This window comes from Dysidea avara, chromosome 14 (assembly GCF_963678975.1).
Source record: "Dysidea avara chromosome 14, odDysAvar1.4, whole genome shotgun sequence".
Classification (NCBI taxonomy): Eukaryota; Metazoa; Porifera; class Demospongiae; order Dictyoceratida; family Dysideidae; genus Dysidea; species Dysidea avara.
The window spans coordinates 3,136,164-3,155,679 of NC_089285.1; the positions used below are offsets into that span (position 1 = coordinate 3,136,164).

At 38.9% G+C, this 19,516-nt stretch overlaps 1 protein-coding gene across 4 annotated transcripts in view; it reads left to right on the forward strand.

Moving 5' to 3' along the window:
• Positions 1–8,138: 8,138 nt before the first annotated feature.
• LOC136244182 (titin-like) overlaps positions 8,139–19,516 on the forward strand; it is a 74,707-nt gene continuing 63,329 nt past the window's right edge. For all 4 annotated transcript variants that reach the window (XR_010695071.1, XR_010695070.1, XR_010695068.1 and 1 more), the window contains exons 1-2: positions 8,139–8,231; positions 8,275–8,374. The gene's annotated coding sequence lies outside the window, so the exon portion shown is untranslated. The remainder of the gene's footprint in view (positions 8,232–8,274; positions 8,375–19,516) is intronic.

Here is a 19,516-nt window from a genome sequence, read left to right on the forward strand (position 1 = left end):
AACCTATGAGTTTAATATTCTCCAACTTATATTCTCCAACTTTTCAAACACACCTTAAGTAGTTAAAGTCTAAGTAGCTAAGGTCTTTGAGCAGGCTGTAGGACCAGGTGTCCTACAGACCTTCAGCACTTGTGCTGTAAAGCATTAATAAATAAAAATAAAATATCTTTGGTACAGTCTAAGATCTTGTATGTTTTAGGCATAGCAAGTTTGATAAGTGTATTTAAAAAGAGTTTCTAGCTGAATCCATGCAGTGACAAAAATTGATATACTCTAATAGAGAAGTCAAAAACTCTAATAGAACAGTCACTGAATATTATTCACTCTAATAGAACAGTCACTGAATATTATTCACTCTAATAAAGCAGTCACATTGAAATGCAGCAACTAGCTAAAGAATTGAAGACTGTGAAGCTATAAATTAGCATCATTAGCGAATTATGATGGCATAATATCGGGAATAATGGGCAATTCTCAAAAGTATAATACGTAGGTGATTTTTTGAGCACTACTCAAAAGCACAATGCGGAGCATAATAGCCTCATGCCTAGGTGGTAATGTCAACTACAAATCCCTATTTGGAGCATGTAACTAAATATTTTAGACAGACAGTCAAAATCAAAATAGGAATTTGTGGTTTACATTACCACCCAGCAAACCTTTCTTGTTTCATAATCCCTGATCTAGTAGCTAAAAGAGTTGAAGTATGTTTCCAGGGAATACAAATTGGGATTCCACAAGTATAGCTATTAGCAATTAGAGTGATAGCTACCAGGTATTCTTGTGATTCCTCATATACACAAAATATTTGACTTCATATATAAGGCATATAGTTATCACCAAACTGTATGATTGTTAATTAATTGTATTGCCATACATAGCTCATAATGGAAGAGCTGCATTGAGAGGAGGCTGTAGTTCCAAGCAGAGAAATTGGAGCACAAATCAGACAACAATGGCAGCTCAGGTTGGCGATGAAGGAGAGTTTGGTGATGATGAGCCTGTAGAGCAAGGAGAAGAGTGACTTATAATATTCCCCATTTAATATAGCTGTACATGCAGTCTATTGTGAGTCTATGCTAAGAATTGCTACTGCCATAAATGGAAAGTATACAATACTGATGGTGATTTAATGCTCTTAGTGACATTGCGGTACATTGATCATGCACCTGTACCAAAATTCATCCAATCACCTTTAAAGTTATAACTTGAATAAATTTTACACAAATATTGCTCTTTAAAACATTAAAACAGAATAGGAATCAATAAAACAGAACAAAATGTGAGTTATTTCGTAAGTAGTATCCATCGGTGATATGACTTTTCCATATTTAACCATTATTTGTTATACCATGGCTCCTGGTGAACCCACAATAAAGTTTTGTTAATGTCTGGCTGGCTTTGTGAAGTATCTTCCACGTGAACTTTAATTTAGAATATGACGATCGTCAAAGTGCTCTAAATCTTCCTTCACTATGTTATTGAAGACATCATACAGATAGGTTGATAGTTTACAATATTTTACATGGCAATGTTAGCCTGAAGTGTTTTAGGAAGTTGTCAGTGTATCAAGAGAACACAATCTCAAGCTGCATACCCAAAGAACTGTTTGAAGTAATTTCTTTTCCATAAGATTAATAAATACTTGGAATAATGAGTGAATCAGTAAATAGCTAACTTCAAAATTCTATTTGATAATTATTGAGTGCAGAAGATCCCGGCTGTTGTGGTTCCCTTGGTGCATGCCTATAGATTACATGTAGCGGGGGGATCAAGTCAACACTTTGTCTGGGATTTTTTTGTGCACTCTTCACAATTTTATGTAGATACATGTCCCTGTATTTACAGGCCTAGCATTCTTACAGGTCCCTAATCAGATAACACTTAATATATAATATGAATTATTATCTATATTATACAGAACATAATTATTCCAAATTAACCAATATAATTCAGGAAGGAGTTTACACTTCACATGCAAGACATCTTTTTGTGCTGTAACTAGTAATCTATATAGCCTCAGGCTAATTCCAAGATGGATGAGTAAATACAGAGTTGGTATCAGTCAGTATCAGTACATGAGTTTTGCTCTGATTATACTGGGAAAAAGGCATAAGCCTATTGTGAGTTCTGCTCATGTACAACAAAAAACTAAATCATTGATAGGGGTTTGATTAGAGGGGACAAAGAAACCAGTATACCCCCATCCTGAAAGTTTTTGCTAACTGTTGCTTGATGTACATTATAAAATAGTGGAATCAGCATACATACAACAAGATACGTACAGTATAAACATTAGTAGTCCTTAAAATCTAGTGTATGCTGAAGGTCCACTGGCATCCAGTGCCAGTGGCCAGGAGTGAGTTATTAAGATTAGTTATAGTTACTTATATTATATAATACTCATTTAAAGCAAGGGTTACAGGTGATCAAAGTTGGGAGGTTTGGGGGACTTATTACAATTACAACAAACAAAAGAAAAGTGCATGCATTGTCAGGATCAAAATTTAGTTCAAAATGATTCAATAAAAAGTTTGTAAGTTTGTACTTGATAGTAGGTAGGCTAAGATTGTAATTTATTATTGGTAAAACATTCCATATATGAGGGAGTCTGTTGAAATAGAAGTTGCTGCTTGAAATATTAGTATTTCTTATGTGTTGCAGTTTATAGCTAGATCCTGATCATGTGTTTCCTGAAGTAAATTTATTATAGTCAGTGACATTAAATGCATTTGTAGGGGCTTTAAGGCTTTTGATAAAAAACATTATGTCACACATGTCCAAAACATACATTAAAGGTAAAATTTTGAGCTCAAGTAATCGAGATTTATAGTTGCTGGTATAGTCATTCAATATGTACTTCGTTGTGCGACGCTGAAGCTGTTCTAGTTGTCTGATATCTTTTAATAAATATGGTTTCCATAGTGATGAACAAAACATTAATTGGGATCTGACTAGCGATATCAAGACACACGGTAGTGTGTCGTGCGGCCCAAGAAGCCGGCGCGTAACACCAGTGAGTATATTGACAGGAAGAAAGAAAACGCAATTTTCGCACCTCCGTAGCTCTGTGATTCCTTGATGAAACAAGACGATTTTTGCTGTGGACATGTCCCCCAACTGCAGCACTCTACATTCCAAATTTGAGCGAAATCGCTTCGCGCATTCCCGAGATATGCGACTTCAAAAATTGGCTCAGTTTCTTCGTTTTTTTTTTCTTCTTATTTTTCTTTTTCTTGTCGCACACTTACAAAAACTGCTATAAAACGCGAACGCCATATCCGATTGCCTTGAAATTTGGCACACAGAAGGGGGATATAAAGGCGCATCTCGGTACCAACTTTGGCTGGAATACGATAAACAGGCAAAGAGTTATGAGCGATTATTCACGAAAAATAACACCAATATGTTGTCACGCCTACAGGGTAAGCCGCGTATGGGAAGAAGCTGAAAATTGGTGGGTGCATAGGTTAACTATTGAACCTCAAACCTTTTGTGGTTTGAAAGAAATCGAGTTAAAAAACAGGAAGATACAACGAAAAAACCAACAGTGTGTAACAATTACGCAATAGAGATTAGCTAATAAAAAAACGACTGCTTGCCACGCCTACCAGATAAACCGCTTGGGGTAATGCTTTGAAAATCGTTATACAGATGGAGTAATCATCTTAGAAAGGCTAATCAATGGTGTAGAAGAATCAGACTTAAAGCCACGGAGTTATAACACGAAATCCAACTTGGTGCAGCAAGTGCGAGATCGAGATACTCTAATAGAGCAGTCATCCTAATAGAGCAGTCACCCTGAAGAGAATTCAAGAGATCAGCTAGAAATAAGAAACCTGTATAGAGATCAGCTACACACAAGTCACCCTGTAGAGAGATCAGCTAGAAGAAGTTACCTTGTAGGGAGTTCATGCAACTATGGAAAGAGATAGTTCAGCTAGAAAAAATCACCTTGTAGAGTTCAGCTACAAAGAAACCACCATGTAGAGAGTTCAGCTACAAACAAATCGCCGTGTGAAAAGATCAATAGAAGAAGTTACCTTGCAGAGAGTTCAGCTACAAAGAAACCATCATGTAGAGAGTTCAGCTACAAACAAATCTCCCTGTAGAGAAATCAGCTAGAAGAAGTTACCTTGTAGAGAGTTCAGCTTCAAACAAATCACCCTGTAGAAAGATCAGCTAGAAGAGGTCACCTTGTAGAGAGTTCAGTTACAAAAAAACCACCATGTAGAGAGCTCAGCTACAAACTAGTGACCTTGTAGAGACATCAGCTAGAAGAAGTTACCTTGTAGAGAGTTCAGCTACAAAGAAACCATTCTTTAAAGAGCTCAGCTGCAAACAAATCACCTGTACAGAATTCAGCTACAAACAAATCACCATGTAGAGAGATCAGCTAGAAGAAGTTATCTTGTAGATAGTTCAGCTACAAAGAAACCATTATTTAAAGAGCTCAGCTGCAAACAAATCATCTGTACAGAATTCAGCTACAAACAAATCACCCTGTAGAGAGATCAGCTAGAAGAAGTTAACTTGTAGAGAGTTCAGCTACAAAGAAACCATCATTTAGAGAGTTCAGCTTCAAACAAATCACCTGTAGAGAGTTCAGCTACAAACAAATTGCCCTGTAGAGAGATCAGCTAGAAGAAGTTACCTTGTAGAGAGTTCAGCTACAAACAAATCACCCTGTAGAAAGATCAGCTAAAAGAAGTCACCTTGTAGAAAGTTCAGTTACAAAGAAACCACCATGTAGAGAGTTCAGCTACAAACTAGTCACCTTGTAGAGAGTTCAGCTACAAAGAAACCATTCCGTTTAGAGCTCAGCTGCAAACAAATCACCTGTACAGAATTCAGTTACAAACAAATCACCCTGTAAAGAGGTCAGCTAGAAGAAATTACCTTGTACATAGTTCAGCTACAAAGAAACCACCAAGTAGAGAGTTCAGCTTGAAACAAATCACCTGTAGAGAGTTCAGCTACAAACAAATTGCCCTGTAGAGAGATCAGCTAGAAGAAGTTACCTTGTGGAGAGTTCAGCTACAAACAAATCACCCTGTAGAAAGATCAGCTAGAAGAAGTCACCTTGTAGAAAGTTCAGTTACAAAGAAACCACCATGTAGAGAGTTCAGCTACAAACTAGTCACCTTGTAGAGACATCAGCTAGAAAAGTTACCTTGTAGAGAGTTCAGCTACAAAGAAACCATTCTGTTTAGAGCTCAGCTGCAAACAAATCACCTGTACAGAATTCAGTTACAAACAAATCACCCTGTAGAGAGGTCAGCTAGAAGAAATTACCTTGTACATAGTTCAGCTACAAAGAAACCACCAAGTAGAGAGTTCAGCTGCAAAGAAATCACCCTGTACAAAATTCAGCCACAAACAAATTGCCCTGTAGAAAGATCAGTTAGAAGAAGTTACCTTTTAGAGAGTTCAGCTACAAAGAAACCATTCTGTAAAGAGCTCAACTGCAAACAAATCATCTGTACAGAATTCAGCTACAAACAAATCACCCTGTAGAGAGATCAGCTAGAAGAAGTTAACTTGTAGAGAGTTCAGCTACAAAGAAACCATCATTTAGAAAGTTCAGCTTCAAACAAATCACCTGTAGAGAGTTCAGCTACAAACAAATCTCCCTGTAGAGAGATCAGTTAGAAGAAGTTACCTTGTAGAGAGTGAAGCTACAAACAAATCACCCTATTGAAAGATCAGCTAGAAGAAGTCACCTTGTAGAAAGTTCAGTTACAAAGAAATCACCATGTAGAGAGTTCAGCTACAAACTAGTCACCTTGTAGAGACATCAGCTAGAAAAGTTATCTTGTAGAGAGTTCAGCTACAAAGAAACCATTCTTTAAAGAGCTCAGCTGCAAACAAATCACCTGTACAGAATTCAGCTACAAACAAATCACCCTGTAGAGAGATCAGCTAGAAGAAATTACCTTGTAGATAGTTCAGCTACAAACAAATCACCCTGTAGAAAGATCAGCTACAAAGAAACCATCATGTAGAGAGTTCAGCTGCAAAGAAATCACCACTGCCCAAATTTCAAGGCAATAGCTCTTTCCAATCTGAAGTTATCAATTGTCAAAGTTGGCAAATTGGATGTGTGTGGAAGGCCCCTTTTCGCAAATCCGGTCACATATGTTTTATATATATATATAATTTGTACATTTACTGATAAAATATTTAAAGTACATCTACTTCATCTTTTCTTCTTCCTGTAGTAAAGAAAAAAAACATAGGTTAAAAAAGTCCCAAAGCTGGCCTATGGGCTGGCTTTGGGGTATACAAATACAAAAAGAAATGAAATCTAATCCAAAACAGCCAAGCTGTAAAAAAGTGTGTGGCCCTCAGAAAGGCTATGGTGAAAAAAGATGTGAAATCCAAGGTGGCGGCCAAGAAATGGCTGTGATGGTAGGTTAATGGTAAAAATTTTAATAATGACAATTCAGGTAAATTTTGTGAAGCGGCACAAAAATTCACCTGAATTGTCGTTATTAAAAATTTTTACCATTAACCTACCATCACAGCCATTTCTTGGCCGCCACCTTGGATTTCACATCTTTTTTCACCATAGCCTTTCTGAGGGCCGCACACTTTTTTACAGCTTGGCTGTTTTGGATTAGATATATATAATATAGATGTTTCTTGGATATAGCAGTTATGTTTGTTTTTGTACACATACAAAAGTAACTAAGATAGGTAACTAATTCTGTACATAAGTAATCTTTGAGCTACCATGCAGTGTAAGTCACTGGTAAACCATCAGAATCACTATGTCCCACTCTACACTTTCATTGCTGTTTTGTACATGATTCTCTGAATAAATAAAATAGTTAAACCTATGTAGCTACTTGTTAAACCTTATTTTGCAAGGCCAGTCACTAACTGTAGCTATGGAGTGCAAATGAAATGGTAAATTTCAAACTGAGCCTCTAGATTGATCTCAGGAATATGTATGTGTGTGTAATTTGCTTTCTGTACTAATCACTTGATAAATTGTGTTTGTAGAGTATAGGCAAAAACTAATCCTGAATTACAGATATATTGATACCAAAAACAAACTGGTTCACTCACACTGTTTTGATGTATAGAAAGCCAAAGTTCAAATAGAAGACAATTAGACAATAGTTTACATGCACATGTACTTTATATGTATAAACTGTACGCTGTGAAGAAATTGAGACAAGTATATTATTATAGGTTTGAATTTTTGTGCAAGATTGAGATACTCTAATAGAACAGTCACAACTTTAATAGAACATACACAATTGATAATTAAATAATCTATAATATGTACATTCAACACCAATGAGTACATATAATGTGTGTGGCATTGTGTACACATATTCATTAAATGAAACATGTTAGGCATAAATTAATTTACTTGTAAAAACTGTTATGAGTACATGTGTGAACAACACCAAAGTGGCTCAACTGGGAATCAAACCTGGGACCTTTTGATTACCAGGCTGATGCCCTAACCACTTGGCTATGCTGCCTCACACATACCCATACACACACACACTAGCAAAGCCTCTGGAAGCTGTGCAAAATACAACTTTTACTGTCCAGTGAATCAGCACTGGGATGCATGTGCACCGCTCAGACAATTTACGGCTAGTAACTCACAGAAGGGCTGTCCAGATCACACAGAAAAATGTCATGGCTCCACAACACTGCTCTGAAGTAAGCCAAACCCATAGGGGTTTCTGAAAACCTCGGAAATCCCTTAAAACCACCCTGGCATACCGTAATAAAAAAAATACCAGTCATGCCTATAAAATTATTTTTATATAAATGTGCAAACAATCAGAATCAATGCCCTCCAGCTATCCAGCACTTGACAACCAGTGCTGGGGGTGGTAGGCAAGGGAAGTCCATCTAGCCTGGGGCAAGAAAAAAATCAATCAATCAATGCCCCCTGTATTCTGCCCATTAGCTACACAGCATTAGCCAGCTACAAATGAAGAACAGCCGGTTGGATGATGAATGACTAGAACAATCATCCAAAGTTGGATGATTATGACTTGTTTCGGTAGTAAAAAGCTTCGATTCGGGTGAAGTGTTTGCGCATTAGCGCGAGCCCGGCTGGGCACGAGACTATACACACCCTATATATTATTCTAAACAACGTACAACTTTTCTGCGCACGCCGCAGCAGTTTTCGACAGTGATGTACCTCGTGGCATGTAGAAGTGCTGAGGAGGTTGACACTCACTCAACAGTGAAAGGTAGTTTAACAACGTGTGGTTACTTCGATGTACTATTTTTTAGGCAGGTTTCGTGTCTGGGGCGAGACTAGTTTCAGTGCTGATATATACTGGCGGCATCAGTGATCACTCCTGACCTCCCCTTCGCTACAACAGAGAGAAGCGTTAGTCATTTTTGTTTTTTTAAAGTACAAGTATTAGCTCTCAAAAACGTGAAACGGTACTTGTGTTTTCTGCTAGTCTAGCATGGCCAGACTCTTCACGCTGTACTTATCAGTTGCAGATTATAAGCTGGTGTGATTTAAATATCAAAGTTCGACACTGTTGAAGTAAAACCAGAGCCCGCCACGTGCTTCACCATTGCACTCTAATTAAAGAACGATCATACGCGCATGCGTACATTTTGGCACGTCGAGTCTTTTAGACCACAAATTTCTTGTTAAGGCTTTGCAGCACAAGTGATGAAGGTCTGTATTAGGGCTACTGGTTGTGGCTACTGCTTGTTATATGAATGGCAACAGTTCACTTACTGCTTCAACTTGTACATTGTACTGTCCTAGCAGTGTTCCTTCTTCCATAGTGTTGTCACAAATATTGCTTGCCACACAGTAAAATTTGAATTGCTCACGAGAAAGTCCACTGTTGATTCCTTTGTCGAGTCAAACTCCCATAGTACTATCCTTGCTTACAATCTTCAATTGATAAGTGTCACATGGACGGTAGGGTCTAGCCATGCAATACTAGTTTTCTGCAAATGTGTTGCATGTCAAGGAGGAGATCTGTGAACTCAAAATTAATGGTCAAGGCCACAAAATCGCTGTACAGTAGATCAAGAGTCAAAATGAGATGAATTAAAATCCCACAATCAAAAACATTAGTGTACAGAATTAACTCGCAAGATGTAAGAATCTCCAATGATGGTACAAGCTTCAGCAGACATTTTGCTGCGATTGTAAAGGATCTTCCAGAGCTATCAGTAGCATGCACAAAGTGGGAACATAGCAGCAGCCACAATTTTGAGAAGAAACACAAAAGTAAAAAGGTGAATTACTCATAGATGGATCAAGTCACAGTTCAAACCCGTTCAACACTTTGGCTGTGATTGCAGATCGACCTGCAGTGCTTGCCTAGGTGACACCTCCTTGCGTGTGTTATAGTAACCCTATTCCTGTAAAATAGGGTTATTGGTTAGTTTAGACTAATAATGTAATGATATTGTATGCATTGTTTGCTGATAAGTGATCTGTGTGTTCAAAACATCTCATACATGTCATCAAAATATTGAGAATGTGACTAAAACTCATTGATGACTGGTAAACAGACTTTGAAATAGACTGGCTTGTGTAAGCCTAAAGGTCACAGTATAGCATCCAAAACACACTGCTGAGCACAATAAATGTAATTGTTGAACAAGTATGATTACAAAGTATCCTCAAGCTGATACAGCCATATCAAATCCTGCATTTAAAAGTACACAGTGCGGCCTTCAAAAAACCTAGGTGAAAAAAAAGTCGTGAAATCAAAAATGGCGGCCATGGAATGACTGGTTATACAACTTGGTTCCTATTGCATGGATTTCACTTTTTATATACCTCCAAAGCCAACCATAAAGCAAGACCACAACGTACCGTATAGTAAAAAAACTTTGGCAGTAAAAAAGTGTGACGAAAGCCCTCTGTTGAAAAAATTGGTGGAAAAAACTTTGGCGATTGAAATAATATTTGCCAAAGTTTTTTACTGCCAAAGTTTTTAACGTAAGGATCTCGGTAAGGATAAAACGAAAAGGTGTCAACTCATCAGCTAAGTAGTGTAGTAAGTGTATAGATAGCTAGTGTTCTTTATTATTAATTACTAGGCAGACAGTACAGCTGGTTTGCCTAGGATGTAAAATCAACAATAGTGCAGTGCATGTAGCGTTGTTGTAGCAGTACTTTTGTAGCTATCGATCTAACGACGTGCTAGCAAAGGCGTGCTTCTCTCTGATCTCCTGTGATTTTAAATTTTTTTTTTATGTTTTGTAAACCTCGCTGTAGAAAAGTACAACACATAGCTATATACATAGTTATTGTAGAGTCATAATATATCTTTGTATGTTCTGTAAAACAGTCCACCATCCATTTGTGTGACCTTCTAATAGAATATTTGGTGGAATTGAATTCCATAGGTCAACAACTGCTGCCTGCCAGCTGCGACGAAAACGGTCTAAAGTTGCATGGGTTCTGGAAACATAAACGGCTGGCTGGATCAAAGCCACGCAACCTCTGAGATGATCTAAGTGGAGTCTTAAACTTAGGACAGAGGGTTTGCAAATTACCACGACCTCCAGCCAGAAGGCGACAAGTAAGACCCAGAATTGAAGCATTCCGACTATCAGTTAGAGATTGAAATGTAAAACCACAACTACACATGTTCTCAACACGAGCTTGGAACTGATTCAGATGAGTCAATGCTTGGAACTGATCCAGACGATTCAGATGAGTCAATGCTGCTCCGGAATAGACAACACAACCATATTTGATGCCGAGAGCAACTGTATTTGCTTCTCAGTGAAGTCCAGTAACAGAGGTTATTACGTATATCAAAGTATTTGGCCAAATCCATCACGCGATGACGAACTAACTGATGTGCTAACGGGAAGCTGGTTGGAAATGCCGAGGGAAATGCTATCCCAAGGAGTGCTTACAACTGTGGGACACATATTCCTAGGAAGATCAAGATCTCCAAAGTCAGCTTGATCTTTATTGCGTGGTGGTACGAGCTGACCTTCATCTCAAAACCAACAGAGGCAAACTCAGCATGTGTCAATTACCTATTAAGGATAAAAGTGTACTTTTGTCCTGTTGGCTTTCTAAGTTCCTTGTTTCACGCCTTGCTTTGTGACTGCTTGAGGAAGGTTGCTGTTTCATTATGCAGCTAGCTTTAGATAATGTAAAAGGCATCTTTGGATCTACAGATTAGGTCACACAAATTATTAAATATGTAAATAGTACAGAGAAATTATCACAGCAATGATTAGATTAGCACAAAATTGTGTTAATTTCTCACTTGCTTTTGTTATCCATTCCATATTACTATATATTATGAGCATGCCCTACTTAAATCTTTTAAACCATTTTTCTTGTCTCGACATCATATTGTACCATGTGAGCACTTTGTGTAAAATTTGTACTGCTCCTCCTGTAGACATTATGGACCAGTGACCTTTGCAATCCATTGCGACAAACCATGGTTATGCCCAACTTCACAATGTCTTCAAAATTTTCAAAATATAGTAACAATTGGAAATAAATTTAAAAAAAGAAAAAACTATAGCAAAGTTGAAATTGAACGTCACCTCAAATGGACCAAGTGTGCATTAAACAGCTGCCAATCCCAGTTCTGCTGCACGTGAATAGTTTACCACAGGTCATGCCAGCTGTAATGCATGCTTGACCCCAAGCACTATATAAGCTGCCTTGATAATTCCTGGATGATGTGGGACATTTCTCCATCTGTGATTTGGTGGTAAAGCCGTGGCACTCTAACACCATTGTAATCAGCAACTAAATATGTCTTGCTAAAACTTGTTAAAAGATGGTCCATCCACTGGTGGAATAAAGTTAGAGTTTGTTGAACATCAATAATTATAACATTAGCTATTTCACCAAGCAACTAAATTATACAATACGTTTATACGTAATTATGGCTTTTCATTTGCTTAGTGCTATTGTCATAAAGCGGTCATGTGCTTGAAATGGCATAACAAATGGCAGGAAATAGCTGTTGTTGCCATCCCCCGAAAATCTATCAACTTCTCTTTGTTGCTTGTGTAAAAAAAGGTTTCACAACTGTGTATCCAGTAGCAGGATCTATTGTAGATATCTTTACCATGTCATCTTTAGCCATCATGTCTGGTACGGTTAGGCCAGGTGGTTTAAGGAAACACGGAAAAGGAGAGATTATTTTCTGTGATTTTCTTCTTTAACTAAAGGATACCAAAGTGTTCGCATCTTCACTAGAATATCTGTCTGTTGATGATTACCTAACAATAATGAAGATGCATACAGTGTTTATATGTGTGTATGTATATCTATTGGTATACATACTAGTGGATCTGAGGGTTTGTATACAGTTCTGTATCAGATCTCTTTTGCATTTTGATGCATTTCTGTTGAATGCATGCTTTCTTTAGCTTGCCTGGCCCACCATACTTTGGATTGTCACGGCAGTACTTGCAAATTGTACAATTTGACGAAGTACAACCTGTACATTCTCCACATCTTACTCGCTTCTGACCTAGTGTATAACATAGTACACATATACACATTTGAATTTCTAAACTTGTTTACCTGCAATAGCTTTATTATCATCAGGCATTGTATGTTCTTTGGGATCTGTTTCAACTACAAAGTATATCATACGTACATATTATATCCTTGTATGCATGTAGTTGGTCATAAACAATACCTGACTTTAATTCAGATATAGTCTCATTATCTGTACCCAATAAGTGCCATTGGTCATCTGTAAAATAACAGTATATAAAGTGTGTGTTAATAACTGAATGTGATCCTGAAGATGTTTCATTATCAGTATCCAAACTGTGCTGCTGGTCATGTGTAGTGTGTTACTAAGAGATGGACAGTTTAGTTCATTTACTGTCACAGTGGAATGTTTCTGCCACAAAAAATAACTTCATAAAATGCACCACTTAGTAATTATGCATGCATACTTACTCGTTACATGTACAGGTATAGGCGTATCCTGAAAGTTTACAGTATATATCCGGGCTACTATTTGTGCCCGACCCCACCCACTGTGTTGAGTAGGGTCTGGTGACTTATGCTACGCTTTTGGACTCACCACCATATTGTTTATGCACTGTATCCATGGTTTTAGTTGGCCATCTTTGTCATTCTAGCCAGAAATATTTCTGGTCTATCAGCCATTATACCATAGGTAGTTGATCAAAAAAGTGATTTCAGATTTAACACACTCACAAGAATATAGAGGGAAATACCAACCTAACAGCAAAAACAAATATCATCACACCAGAAGCCAAGGAAGGTACGATACCAACAGATAACCAGAAGCCACTTAACTAATCTATATCTAGCATATTTTATGGAACATCACAGTATGTACTGATCCAGTTAATGAGTTTCACTTGTTTGCTATACAGCACATATTTTGGTCACACAGAAACAATGCTTTACAGCAAATTGCACAAGAATGGAACAATCACGAAGTTCTCACTGAGCACGGATTGTCACCAACTAGTTGTTTATTAGGGGCGTACTTCAGCTCTGTGAATCAAACCACTTCTAGCACTGGATGTGAAACTTAGATGCTAACTATGGAGTTGATGAAGAAGGTGCTACACAGTGCAGTGATGAAAATAATGGAAGTATTTCTGTATCTTGTTCAACCATTTGACTGTCAGATGGGCAAATGTAGCAACTGCAGAAGCAAGTAAACTATGAGTCTAGAGAATCGTCTACTGGATATTTTTAGCACCATTTCTAATTAAGCACCTCATACTTTATTTTATTCATTTATTTATTTATTTATAAGGCTTTTCAGCATGGGTACAACTACATACAGATACAGTGGTTATACATTCATGAAAACAATATTAGTCCATGCTGAGGGTCCACTAGCAACCTGTGCTAGTGGCCTGAGAATGTTACAAAAATTAATTACTTAACTATAGTAAGTTACTTATTTAATTATAGATCAATTAGTATGTAACTACAAGAGATCAAAGTTCATGACAAGATGATTGCTGACACAGTTACCACACGGACAGAGATAGTGATATTTGTGTGGGTCAGTAGAATTGAAGTTTGTGATAAAATGGTTCCAGAGAAGAGATTTGATGCGTCTTTTGATGGTTTCTATAGGCAAACTTATATCGATGATTGGTAGGGAATTCCAAAGGCGACAGATTCGGTTGAAAAAAAATGACGCTCTTTATTAGTAAAGGATATGTTGTGGTGTAGCTTGACTGAATTGGATCTTGTAGTACTATGGGAAAATGAAATGTAGAGGTTGATATTGAAGCTTGGAGTGGGATGTTTCAGAGAGTTGACAAAAAAGATTATGTCTGATATTTCAAAGATGTACATTAATGGAAGCAAATTGAGTTTTGTCAGCCGTGTTTTGTAGTATGAGGAGAAGTCTTGTAAAATATATTTAGTTGCCCTACGTTGAAGTTGTTCAATTTTGGAGATGTCTTTTAAGAGATGAGGTCGCCACACTGGTGCACAGTATAGGAGCTGCAATCTTACTAAGGATATATATAGTTTGAGCGTAATCGAAGGCACAATGGTTTTACAAAAGGTTCTACGTACAAGTCCCAGAGTCTTATAGGCTTTCTTTAGAATGTAGTCATGATGCTCGTTCCAATTGAGATTATCACTAATCAGGACACCTAGGTCTTTATGCAAATGGGAAGTGTTTATAGGATTGCCATTGATGTTATAAGTGGATGTAAATTTACATTTAAACGACAGATGGGTACTATTAGAGGAATGAAATGACAAAAGAGATGTTGTGCTCCAATTTGATAAGCAGTTTAAATCATGTTGTAAGAGCTGCATGTCGCTTGGTACTTTGATATGTTTAAAGCATTTTGTATCATCTGCAAAAAGAAAAGTAGATGTGAATGAGAAATAGTATCAAAAGCCTTGGTGATATCCAGGTAAATGATATCCAGCTGATGACGAGAGGTAAAAATGTCAGATAAAACTAAAAGGAGTTGTTGTACTGATGAATGATTCTGAATAAATCCAAACTGGGCAGGATTTATTCTGCTAGTAACATGTCCAATAATTTTATCGTGCAGTATTCGTTCCAACACTTTAGAAGTATTACTGAGTAAGGATATCGGTCGGTAGTTGTTGATATGGGTAGGGTCACCAGATTTAAACACAGGAATTATTTTGTGAACTTTCCATTCACAAGGAAGATAACCAAATTTTAATGTCAGATTGAAAAGATAGTGAAGAGGTTTATAGAGGACCGAAGCACACTTAGAAAGTAGAATGGGTGGGATGCCGTCTGGGCCCATGGCCTTGGATGTGTCTAAGCTTACCAATGCTTCATAGACATCAGCTTCAGTGATTGTAATATGACAGAGTGATACAGGACAATAGGAGTTAAAAGAAGGCGGTAAATCAGTGGAAGTGTTATTAAAAATTGAGTAAAAGTAATTGTTGAAAGCATTGGCTTTATCATTATCACCGTCGAATGTCGTAGAATTGTGATACATAGTGGAGGGGATAGATTTGGATTTTGTAAACCCTCTGATATATTTGTAAATTTTGGGATTGTCAGATGTTGTGACTAAATTGGATTCATATGTCATTTTAGCATTGCTGATCTTTGCTTGAAGCAGGTTTTGGGAGGTTTCCAGCTTATTTTTATTGTATTCAGTAGAGTTGTTGTTAAATTTACGTCTAAGTGAGCGTAGACAGTTGATGTGGTGTCTAATGTCGGAATTGAACCACACGGGCTGACTATTAGGTTTAATTGTAGTTATGGGAATAAAATGTGGTAGAGCATCTTTAATGGTGTTGCTAAGGTATGACCACACAAATTCAATATCTTCAGACATGAGACCAGGTGTGAAATCAGAGTTATATAAAAAGTAACACAGGTCATTGTAGTTACCTTTAGAGTAATTTAGAAATGGTGTAGCCCTTTGGTTACTGTCATTGTTCAATGATGAATGAGAGTCAAAGGTTATGACAAAATGGTCTGATGGGATAGGTAAAGGAGGATCACAGTGTATTCTTAGGTTCAAAATATTGTCAGGAGCATTGGTTAGGACTAGGTCAAGTATGTTACCAGCTATATGAGTAGGTTCATCTATCATTTGAACAAGGTTAAGGTCAAATACAACGTCACAGAAATTCGATGAAAAGGGGGATTGACCACATAGGGAATCCCAGTTGATATCTCCTAGATTGAAATCTCCCAGTAGAATTAAATGGCCAGTAAGATCCCTGAGAGTGTTAATGTAGCTCAGAAATTCTTGGCAATAATCGACCGATGAATCAGGAGGAATATATCCTAAGCAATACACAGTTGGTAAAGTAGATCCAATACTGATAGTTAGCATCTCTAGGTTGGTAGGGGATTGTAACACTTGATATGGTTTAGAAGATTTAACAGCAAACATTACTCCACCACCAAGAGTTTTGCGATCTTTCCGAATGATTGTATAGTTGTTAGGTAAAATTTCATTATCAAATATTTTTTCAGATAGCCAAGTCTCAGTTACTGCGATAATATCAGGAGAATTAGAGTATACATAGTTCTGAAACAAATCCATTTTATTGACTATACTACGAGTGTTCATTAAACATACATGATCTAGTCACTTGGGCTGGCTACTGGTAGCGGATGGGGGATCAGGAGATACTAAGGTTATTAATGGTGTTTGTTGGTCCATAAGTTGTGAGGCAGCGACAGGTTGGTCTGTAGGGGCTTGAGGTAGACTGGTGGGACAGGTCTGAAGGACAGAGTTTTTGACTTGGCCATATAATTGGTTATTCACAAAGATGCTGTTGTTACGTATCCTGATGATACTTCGACTATACCCTTTCTGTAACAATTCCCACCTTTCCTTCAGCAAGACTGCCTCCCTTGTCCTTTCCTCCGGAGACAGGTCAGGTTTTATAAAAACCGGAGTTGATAAGGATCTCTTGTTGGCTAGGACTTGGTTGACGTGAATAACACTACGGAATTTGACAAGAATAGGCCTTAATCTTGGCGATTGTACTTTGAATTTTCCAAGTCGATAGCAGTCCACAATGGTCCCAGGGTCAGGAGTAACACCCAGTCCACTGAAGATCGATGACACAGGGTCAAAATCTTTTTGGAGACGAGCCGGTCTGATTGTATTAGTAGGACATTCTTCAATTCCGTATACCACAACATTAAATCTACGGTCATTTGATGAGTTCATATTGGAGATGTACATGAGCATCTACTAGTTGTTTTAATCTATCATATTGTTTTGTATTCTGCAAAATTGGTCGTGTAAATTCTCCATCCTACTCAACATTTCTTCATAAGACTAAACACTGTAAGATACACTGCTATTTGGAGCTGTTCTGTTGAATGTTAACTTCTTCTGTAATCGACTCCTTTGTGCTCATAAATTTTCACAGAATTTATTACAATGTGCATCTCACCCCACTGGCAGACCTTTCTTCCTTAATCGTGCATCATCTGTCATCATCTGGTCTACCAATAGGGCGTCTTGACAACCCCTGTGCTTCCTCATTAGTGCCTGCTGCTGCACTGTGATGAGTCCATTGCTGTTGACATGTGAGAGAAGCACTTCTGACAGGATTGCTGTGAGGAGCTTGTATTGGGTGTTCAAGCAAGTTATTGGTCTGAACTGGTCGGGCCTGCCCTTGCATCCCTCCTTAGGGATGAGCACTGTCCTACCTTGGACCAGCCATGCTGGGATTTGTGCTGGGTTCCTGGTGGCCATCCATAATGTTTCTCCAACTCTCTCCCTGAAGAGTGGGAAGCATTTCCACCAGTACCTGTGCAACTTATCCCATCCCGGAGTTCTTCACACTACCTAACACCCTCAACCATAATTCGAGATCAAATTCAGGAGAGGCCAGTCGGTCTACCTCCTTGAGTGGTTGTTGCCACTTCACAATGCCTGGGTGTGACTTGTCAAAATCACCCTCTACCCCCAAGAGGCTCCCCCAGAATTCCTGCATGTCGGAGGGATCCGGGTGATGGTGGTGCACTAGCTCGCCTGTCACTGCATAGCATTCTCTTAGGCCCTGCAGCAGCAAATCGGTCACGTTGCCGGTGTTGCTTCAGCAACTTCTCTGCTTCCCTCAGTTGAAACTGCTTCACCTTAACCAACTCCCTTTGCCGTTCAACCGTGCAGTTCAGTTGCTGTCTAGTGAGCCCTCTGAGCTTGAGTTGCTGCTGAATCCACCTTTGCCACGATGTAAGCGGCTACCTCCAGTCTCTCCTTGTTCTTTCTGAGTATAGTCTTCCCAGCTTTTTCTTAGCATCTTTGACCAGTCTCTGCAACCTACATTTCCGTTGCTCTAAGGGTTGCCACTGACGTTTGGTGCCAGGGGTTGGACACGTTATCCCCCATACTGTCCTGGCCCCAGCATAAGCGAGACAGTTGATTTACCACAGGTCAAGGTTGTCACCCAGTTTCTCCATTAGCAGCCCATCAATCTGTCTGCACAATGCTGGGTTGATCCCTTGCCTCCCTTAGGAGGAATGTAGAGCGGTCTGCCTAGTCCAGCTGGTGACAAGCTTTGTTAAAAGATTCATGAATCTAGAGGGGGACCTATTAACCTCGCTAGTGTCATTTACTTCCATTGCCAAACATTCACCACCATTGCGTGCAGAATCTTCATTGTCTGCTGTTCTGATTCTTGACAGCCTGGTACACAATGCAGTTTCACTTGTGGCTAGTTCTGGGAACTTCTCTCACCACAGCCGAGTCAGCATAGCCAAATAGTTCCGACCAGCAACCGACCTTGCCCTTTCACTAAGACTGAGTAACGCATGGTCTAGTGTGTCAGACCACACAATGCGCCTCCTAACCCGGGGACAGTCGTCCACACCTTCCTCATTAGCGCCATGCATTTCGCTATCAAGGCTCGAGGTAGGTTCAGGTGGTACGCATATCATCATTGCCCTATTATTCCTTCTATACTTGATAACCGTATCACCAGACCCAGGGTAGGGGGTTAGCCATCCTGGGTTGGGTGCATTTAGCCTGATGCCACATGGGCACCAGTTACCATCGGTCGCCACTTGAAGGCACGCATCCACGACGACCTAGGGTTGGAGTGAGAGATGCGAGCTTCCCGGAGAAGCCAGGGCAACCCTACCTCGACCCAGGGTAGGGGGTTAGCCATCCTGGGTTGGGTGCATTTAGCCTGATGCCACATGGGCACCAGTTACCATCGGTCGCCACTTGAAGGCACGCATCCACGACGACCTAGGGTTGGAGTGAGAGATGCGAGCTTCCCGGAGAAGCCAGGGCAACCCTACCTCACCTTGAACTGACACAAAAACTGCATATAACTACGTGTTTTTAATATTCAAGTTATGAGTGACACTGCCGGACGGATAACAAATAGTAATATAGTGTCTGGCTGCCGGACAACTATGTTGGGTAACAACTATGCCATATATGATATACAACAACAAAGATGCCATATTTACATAACATCACATACCTGAGCACTCAATTGGTTGACAATATGTCGCAATGGTTGCATCATTCCATTTATCTAAAAGACAAAGATAGGACAGTGTAA